The sequence below is a fragment of the Theobroma cacao genome, chromosome 5 (genome assembly GCF_000208745.1).
Source record: "Theobroma cacao cultivar B97-61/B2 chromosome 5, Criollo_cocoa_genome_V2, whole genome shotgun sequence".
In the NCBI taxonomy this organism is placed as follows: Eukaryota; Viridiplantae; Streptophyta; class Magnoliopsida; order Malvales; family Malvaceae; genus Theobroma; species Theobroma cacao.
Genome location: NC_030854.1, coordinates 34,434,904 through 34,444,550, shown reverse-complemented (window position 1 = coordinate 34,444,550; position 9,647 = coordinate 34,434,904). Strand labels below are relative to the sequence as shown.

The 9,647-nt window shown below is 33.4% G+C and overlaps 1 long non-coding RNA gene across 1 annotated transcript; it reads left to right on the top strand.

Moving 5' to 3' along the window:
- On the top strand, positions 1,433-6,327 carry LOC18599827. Its single transcript, XR_001927765.1, has 2 exons — positions 1,433-1,830; positions 6,014-6,327. It is a non-coding gene; the product is annotated as an uncharacterized LOC18599827 (long non-coding RNA).

The following is a 9,647-nucleotide window of genomic DNA, read 5'->3' as shown; positions in this document are numbered from 1 at the left end:
TATATATATGTACCTTCGTCGGAGAGGCGCGTAGGGTATCTCCTAAGGTATGGATAGAGTTCACGTCACGCCAAACCACTTCGTGATGATGAACTCCGCTAACACCAAGGAACGAACTATGTTTTCAAAATAAAACATGATTTATGCGTACATAAATTTTTAATAGCTTTGGCGGACTCGGTTAGGATAGCCCTCTATCAAGGCATCCCTGATAACTGGGTATGAGAATAATTTTGGCACAAGCCAAGTTTTTAAGAAAGTTATAAGCCATGTTGTTTTTTTTGACAAAAATGTAATGGTTTTATATGAGTTGAAATAAGTTTTAATATTATGAATTATATTTCTCTGCATGATGAAAAAAAAATTAAACAGTTTTTCGCGACTCCCCTATATGTTTTATCTGTGAAATAAATCTGTAATTCCTCACATATGGGGCGAGTTATGATTTGGGCATGATTTTAAATATTATTTGATTTCGCGAGAGCTTACTAAATTTTATTGATTTGATTCGAAAATGATTATTAATATATTTTGATATGATAAATTTTATTACCTTGATTATTTATACTTTATAAAAAATTCTCGATTTTTATATAAGGCACAATCCCTCGTTTGAAACAAATTGCTTTTAAAATCTTGCATTTTTATATTCAACTGATCTACCGTTTGCTTGTTTTCCATCTACGCCTTACTCACTAAGTCGATGATTATCACTGAGTCTAGGAGACTCACACCCCTTTATTTCCCATTTTGTAGATAGGGATCAGCTTAACGTGTAGTCAATGACGCGTTCGATCTACTGTGAATAGGTAAAGGTAGCATTTATTTCAAGTTACTCCGCTGTTAGGGGTCAAGTAGTAGCCTTTTATTTGTTAAGTTGTAAACGAATTCTAAATTTTTATATAAACATTAATTTAGAAATTATAGATTTAATGCATATACTTACGAATAAAAAGAAAAAAAATTTGCATTGATTTTTATATTTATGGTTCAATTTAGTATATGAAAGTATCAATATTATATGGTGATTGAATGTAGTGGATTAACGAGCAAATTCTAGATAGGCTTGTTCGAGACTTGGTGGATCTTTTTCAGAAGTCTTGGACGCCGACAGCGATCGGGGAGAGGTCGTTGCAGTAATAATAATAAATATGTTACATTGTAAATTAATGTCTAATATGTTATGAATATCTAAAGATATTATTATTATTATTAATCATTCATTACATAATAATTTTAATATAAATATATTAAAATTTATTTATATTTATAATTTATTTAATTTTTAATAAAATTAAATTATTTACAGGGTTATTGATATGAATGAAAATGAAATGGGCTGAAAAATATAAGAGGATCCAATAACTTATTCAATTAATTGCATTTAAGCCCAACACCGTTGGACTTGAGCTAATGGCCATTCATGGGCTACAGTCTAGTCGTTTCGACAGAAGAAATTTTATACTTCAGCTACCACGCATGTCCGGCTCTCTGTTTCCCCCTTTCCTCTTGATATTTTCTTTATCAATCCCTCTTCCCTGTGTGCAAAACCTAGATCTAAATCGATTCTCCTCCGACGTCGTCCCTATCTCCCGCCGGGCTTTGTACGGTCTCCGTTCTCGTCTCCTGTCCTTTGGATCGACGTCTAAACAAGCTGTAATAGATAGCAGAACCCGAAGCGAAGAAATCCCAAAGAGAGCCGGAGGCCGAGCTCGACTGTGAACCCTTCAAACTTGTTGCTGCAATTCTTCACCCTTGGCTGCTAAATAAACATTCTTCTGCCGTTTTTTGGGGGTTCAGAGATTAGATGCTGTGATATCAGTGTGAAGGGTAGCTCGTTTTGCTTCTTTCATTTGCTGTAGCTTTTTTTTTTTTTTCAGAATATTTTTTTATGGGTTTAGAACTATTGTGGTGAATTTGATAATGCTGGTGTGATGATAAAATGATGTGCCCTATGTCTCTTTGTTATTGTTCTTTCTGTTCTTTGTTATTGTTCTTTTTATTATTTTTTATTTTTTTTTCCTCCCGAATGTACCCATTTTGACTACCCCTTTGCTCCGCTTGGAACTTCCCTTCCTTTGTTGTTTCGTTTTTCACATTCATTAATTTTAAATTATTTGCCCTGTTTTTTAAGTCCACGTTGCAGCTTTGCGGGCGGCCTATTAGAAGTTCTGCCCGATTTAGGGTGTCCTAAGGGAGGGATGACCTTTCTAACACATATGCAGTCCTACCGGCATGACCTCACTGATTTGTTTGCTCATCCTGATCGTGGTGTTTTGAAAAATTTGGAATATGGGACTGATCTGATCTGTTGAGTACACGATCAGGATGAGCAAACAAACGATCGTGGTGGTTTCGGTTAGCAAATTTGGAAAATTTGGAAATTTTGCGCATCAGCTCTTCTGTTGATGTGCTGAAAAATTTTGCTCATTTCAGTTGTTTCTGGTGCGAAATATGGGACTCTCACTTCGTTTAAAATTTGGAAGACAATTTTTAGTACTTGTTTATTAAAAAAGGTGTTGCTTTGAATAGGAGTTATTGAGTGTAGAATTAAAGATTCGAAATTAATCTTTTTTTTTCTTTTGCACAGATTTGCATCCATTGATATCCTATCTTGATACATATATATGCCTTTTCAGCTCTTTTATTATTTGCTTTCTAATTTAAAAAACAGCAGCTAATCTTTTATCATTTATTTGTATCAATCAAAAATATTACTTTTCATCTGAGTAAATTAGGAAGCTTTAGAAATTAAATTGAGTAGCTTTTTTTTCTTGCCTGTGGTGGTTGATTCAGTGATTTTTTTTATTGGAAGCAGTTTATGAGCTTGAATTTGTGGATTGATCTGATTATTATATTGAAAGTGGAAAAGGGTGTCTGAAAATTTTAATTTAAGGATATTATTCAAGTGATTTGAAGGAGAGTCAAAAGAATTTTTTTTGTCTCTGTGATTTAAAAGGATTCCTTGAAGTAGATTATTTTAAGAATTAATGGAGTATATTTTATTTTGATAAATATGTAAAATTTCAAATTGGGTTTTTTTTTTTTTTTATTAATTGGAGGAGGGAGGATTCGACCTTTGCTCTTTAGGTAGGGGTTATGCATCAATCAATGAGATAAATGTTAGAGTGCAAGTTGGCTTTTTCTTGTAACAATTAATCTAGCAATTCAATAGCATTTATTCCTTTTATCTTACTGTTGGTAATGAATCCTTAAATATGATTACACAAAAATTGTAGAAGAAATAAAGCGTAAGCACATTCAGTCACATTATGTTTAGAACTAACTACGCCAATGTTGCCATCCTCCCTTCATTCCCGGGCCCTAGTAGCTACCATTCATTTTTGTCCTCATTCATCTGCGCAAAAGCCGTGGTCACGGAAGTGTATATTTAATCACCAAACTCAATCTTGAAGGTAGACAATTTTTCATCTTCCTCCCCTTCCATGTGCTGCATTACTTGCAAAGCATTTTTCATGCACTGTCTCTCCATCTTCAATGCTTGTTTAGCATAAAGTTGCTTTTCTAGCTCAATGATTTCTCTGTGGAGTTTCTCTAGTGGTAACGAATGCTTGATTGTTATTTTGTTTCTCTGTTGGTATTGTTATTTTGTTGGCACGGATGGAAACAATGATTGTGACCAATGCATTTTCAAAACAAAGAAATGCAGGTACTTCAAGTTCGAATCTTGATAAGTAAGAAGGCAACATTTCATTATATGATGTCTCTTTTTCATTTCTAGTCTTAAATACTTTTTACTGTAGGTATTTAATAACTAATTTAGGTTATGTGTTTGACATTTTTATATTTTGTGTGTTTATGGTAAATTTTAATTGTACGAATTTCACTTTGAATTTTATGTTTTAATGTGTGTTTTTCTTATATATATATTGAAAGTCAATTCATAATTTATTATCGAAATTTTTATTGGTAATTTTTTTGGGAAAAGCATTACTAATATATCATGCAATTGAAAATTTGTAACAGAAAATTCTGTTGGAAATGCCTTTCGGATCAAAAAGTTCGTTGGAAATTTTCAATGGAATTTTTCGTTGAAAAATATTTTCCAACGGAATTTTTCTTCGGAAATACATTTCCAACGGAATTTTCTGTTGAAAATTTTCAACGGAATTATCCGTCGGAAATGCATTTTCAACGGAATTATCCGTCGAAATTACTTTTCCAACAAAATATTCATCAAAAATAATGTTCCAACGGAAAATTCCGTTAGCAATTTTCAACGAAATTTCGTCAAAAACGAATTTTTGACGAAAATTCTTTTGGAAATTTTTAACAGAATTCCGTTGGGAAAGTATTTTCGACGGAAATTCTGTTGGGAAAGTATTTCTGACAAAAATTCTTGTGGGGGAGCTCACGAATTAGCTACTTTTTCCAATGAAATTTTTTGTCGAAAATTTTCGACGGATTTCCAACTGAAAGTATTACCGACGAGGTTTTTATCAACGAAAAATTTCGTTGGAAATTCGTCGAAACACCGTATTTCAAATGAAATTTTGGCTTTTTCCAACAGAAAATTTCGTCGAAAAAAGCAAGTATTTTGGTATTGTTAGTGATTGAGCCAACTTTTTCATGGTATCAGAGTAGGAGTACTATGGTCTGCTCTCTTATCATCACGATGGCCCAAGCAAAGAGCAATGACTCTGTATATATAAATACCCAAATCATCAATCAATATGATTTTTTATCTCCATATGCACTACATCCATTTGATAACCTGAGCATACCCTTAATTTCCTGCCTTTTCAAAGAGGAAAATTATGCAACATGGCGTAGAGCGATGACAAATGCATTATTGACCAAAAATAAATTTGGTTTTGTGGATGAAACCCTCATTTGTCCCTCATCTGATTCACCAGATGCGGTAGCCTGGATAAAAAGTAATTCCATGGTTATTTCATGGATATTCAATTCTCTTCATCCATCTCTTCATGACAATGTGGCATATTTGGATACTGCAAGAGAGATGTGGATCGACTTGGAGGAATGCTTTCCTCAAGGGAATGCACCCCGTGTGCATCAATTGAAAATGGATATTGTGAACACACAGCATAAAGATTTATCAGTGGTTGTGTATTACACAAAGTTGAAACGATTTTGGGATGAGTACAACACTTATTCCCAAATCCCATCATGAACATGTGGAGCTGCCAAAGCTCTTGCGGCGGAAAAAGAGAAAAAGAAAGTTCACCAATTCTTGATGGGATTACATGAAAAATATGGTGTAATGCGATCGTAAATTTTGAACACAGATCTGTTACCTTCCTTATCGCAAGTATATGATCTTGTCGCACAAGAAGAAAGGTAGCAACAAGTTGCTGCGTCGAGAGGAACAACTTCTGTAGAAGGTGCTGCTTTTGTTGTCTCTAAAAGTAATACTAAATCTGCCAGTACTTGTGTTATGGCAAGAATCCGAGATACCTCAATGTTGTATTGTGACTATTGCAAGAAAAATAGACACACGAGGGAAACATGTTTTGAATTACATGGATATCCAAACTGGGGGGAGAAGAACAAATCTAAATTAGTTCGTGGAAAATCAGCAAACAATACAAAAATCATGGAGACAACAAAGAATTCTACTGGGTCGCCAATCAATGGTCTCTTCAAGGAATAGTACACACAACTCATATCATTGCTTAATCTTGAGAAAGCCCATAGCATAAATCCTATGGCTAATTTTGCTGGTAAGGTTATCGCTTTGTCCAATGACAAAATTGAATGGATTCTTGATTCAGGTGCTTTAGATTACATGACTTAGCAAAAGAGTATCATGACCAATGAAAGAAATATTCCATTTGATTCTCCTGTCAAAATTCCAAATGGTTCTTTTGTTTCAGCCAAGTCATATGGAGATGTGATTTTTAATCCTCTTATTAAACTAAGCCATGTTCTTTATATACCTTCCTTTGCTTGCAATCTTATTTCCATAAGTAAATTAACCAAAACCTAGAACTATGCAGCTCATTTTTTCCTCTCATTTTGTGCTTTACAGGACCTAGCAACGAGGAAGCTGATTGGCATGGGTGAACTTAAAGATGGTTTTTATTATTTCCAAGAAATCACCATTCTTGTGGCTTCAGCAACCTCTACCTGTGACACTGGGTTTGTCTTATGGCATCAACGACTTGGTCATTGTTTTTTGATAAATTGTCTGTAATTGATAATTTAAATCTTCAATTTGTGAAAACCATCAATAAGTGTTGTGATGCTTGCCATCAAGCCAAATAAGCTCGTTAGTCTTTTCCTACTTTTTTTATTAAAACTCAAAATGCTTTTGAATTAATTCATTGTGATGTTTGGGGTCCATATCATACCTTTTCATTATTAGGTGCCCATTATTTCTTAAGCATTGTTGATGATTTTACTAGGACTACATGGTTTTATTTGATGAAGACCAAGACTAAGGTCTATTTTTTTGTTAACATCTTTCATTGCCATGGTACAAAGACAATTTGGTTGCCCTATGAAACAAATTGTAGTGATTATGGGACTGAATTCACCAATCATCAATTCCAACAATTCTGTCAACAAAATGGGATTCTTAAGTCAATTTTCTTGTGTCTCCATGCCTCAACAAAATAGGGTAATAGAGCGTAAACATAGGCATCTTCTTATAGTGGCTAGAGCCTTGAGATTTCAAGCAGGTTTACCCATTAAATTTTGGGGAGAATGTATCTTGATAGTAGCTTACTTAATTAACTATGCTCCCACTGCACTTTTATTTGGAAAGAGCCCCGTATGAGATCTTATTTTCTCAAAAACCTGATTATTTTCATCTTCGTATCCTTGGATGTCTTTGTTATGCCTCTGTCATTCCCAAGTCTAGAGATAAATTTCATGAGCATGCTACCGCTTGCAACTTTGTTGGTTATCCTTATGGTAAAAAGGGGTATAAAGTCTATGATTTGAAAACCCATCAAATCTTTGTCTCTCGTGATGTTGTGTTCCATGGAAATATTTTTCCATTCCATAATCAAATGCAAATTGTGCCAGTTTAAGAACCTTTCACTGCCACGCCTATTCCCTTACCCATCATGGACCAAGAAATACAAAATGATAAGAATAGCTCTCCGCCTCTAAATTCACCTTCAAGTATCGAAAATAGACTTGAACTCTTTAGCATCCATAATGTACCTTAACCTGAACCTTCCGAGACTGTAGAACCCGTAAATAATCCAACACAACAAATTCAAAACTGCTCATCTCGCCCAATCCGCATCAAAACGTTTCCAGCTCATTTCAATGATTTTCATGTTGATCTTCCAGGAAATAATAGAAGTCTATCCTACACCAACACCAAGGCAGCTTCCTCAGGTACTCTTTACCCCTTATCCCATTTTGTTTCCCACTTTAAATTCACTCCCTCCCACACTTGTTTTCTTACGGCCATCACTCAACATGATGAGCCTATATCTTATAAACGGGCTATTAAAGATATTCGATGGCAAGCAGCAATGCAACATGAACTTGAAAAAAATCAAACATGGACACTACAAAAATTACCTCCAGCAAAGAAAGCTATAGGATGTAAAAGGGAATATAAGATTAAATATCAATCTGATGGGACAATTGAACGCTACAAGGCACATCTTGTGGCTAAGGGATATTCTTAGGTGGAAGAATTAGATTGCACTGAGACTTTCGCACCAGTTGCTAAACTTACCACCGTCCGATCTCTTTTAGCAGCTGCAGCTGCTAAACATTGGGTTCTTCATCAATTTGATGTCCACAATGCATTCATCCATGGTGACTTAAATGAAGAAGTGTACATGAAGCGTCCCTCTGGTTATTTATCTACAAGTGATGATCGTGTTTGTTGGCTTCGCAAGTCTCTGTATGGTTTAAAGCGGGCATCTAGACAATGCTTTGCCAAATTTTCTACTGCCATTCTGCGGTTTGGTTTTACTCAATACAAAGCTGATACTTCTCTATTTTTACATCATAAGGGCACTTCATTCACTGCCATTCTTGTTTATGTAAATGATGTCATTATTGCCACCAGTGACATCTCACATACAAAAGCTCTCAAGCAATATTTGACGGCTTGGTTTCCCATCAAAGATCTTGGTAACCATAAATATTTTCTTGGATTGGAGGTCGGTCGTTGTCGTGGCGGTATTGCATTGTCTCAACGAACATATACGTTGGACATTTTACGAGAAGCAGGTATGCTTGCTTCCAAGCTAGTACACTTTCCCATTGAACAAAATCATAAGTTAGCTTTGGATGATAGCGACTTACTTGATGATCCTAGTTTTTATAGTCGATTAATTGGGAGATTGATTTATTTGACAATCACTAGGCCTGATATTTGCTATTCAATTCATATTTTATCTCAATTCATGCACCAACCTCGTCAAGGGCATTGGCAAGCTGCTCTACAGATCTTGAGATATCTTAAACTTGCTCCAAGCAAAGGAATATTTTTATCTTCCGGTAGTGATCTTATCAAGCACAATGAAATTGACTGTCATTTTGTTCGTGATTGTATTCAGCGAGGTTTAATTGTTAGTCGCTACATTGCCTCTCACAATCAATCAACTGATCTTTTCACCAAGGCATTGGGAAAACAACAATTTTAGTTTTTGGTTAGCAAGTTGGGCATTCAAAATCTCCATGCTCCAACTTAAGGGGGCGTATTGGAAACTACCGAGATTCTCTCCTTTGTTTCCTAATTCTTTGTTATTTTGAAAACTAGCGAGATTTGCTCTTTTGTTTCCTTTGATTAGCAACAATTACTAGGATTGTGTGTATTATAAGAACCTCTCACATCAAGTGAAAGTTAGTGATTGAGCCAACTTTTTCAATACTAAACAAAAATATTTGATTGCAGCAAATCTACACGATTAATATGTCATATATTTATGACCAATTATAATTATCATTATCATACGATACGTAAATAATACATATTTATAATTGTATCTTATTTGATTAAGTATCGAAAGTGTATCATACAATACGTAATACGTATTTTATGATATGGAGACATATCGTACAATACAATCTATATACTTTGTTATAATTTTAATTTTAATTAATTATTAAAACTTTTATTTTTATTATTTTTTTAAAGTTGAAACATGAAAAATTATATTTTATGAATTTCAATCATTAGATTTTAAACAAAAAATACTAAAAAATCAAATTCCCTTTTAATTTTAACATAATAAATATTTTTATTTTTAATTAATAAATTAATATAAAAAAGTATATATTTTATTTAAAGATCTATATTATTAAAGAATATGTTAAAAGTTTAAATTCAAAAACTAATTATCTTTTCAATTTACATCCTAAAATCTTTAATTCTATTAAAAATATAACATTTTTCAATTTTTTTACATATATAAATGTTATTTATAATTAATTTTAAAATTTGTTTTTATATCTTATGATATAATACTTGATATTAAAAAATAAAATATTAATACACAATATGTATTTCGATTTAATAATTATGTAACCAAAAAGTGATTACCTTTTTTAAAAAAAAAAACTCTAATATTGCACCCAACTTTGGGCCAATTTTAATTTTTAAAAAGAAAACCCTTCCACAGCAAGAATTCGGAACAAAAAGCCCATGTTTTAAGAGTTCTATTATCCTTAGATGGCTAATTCGTTGC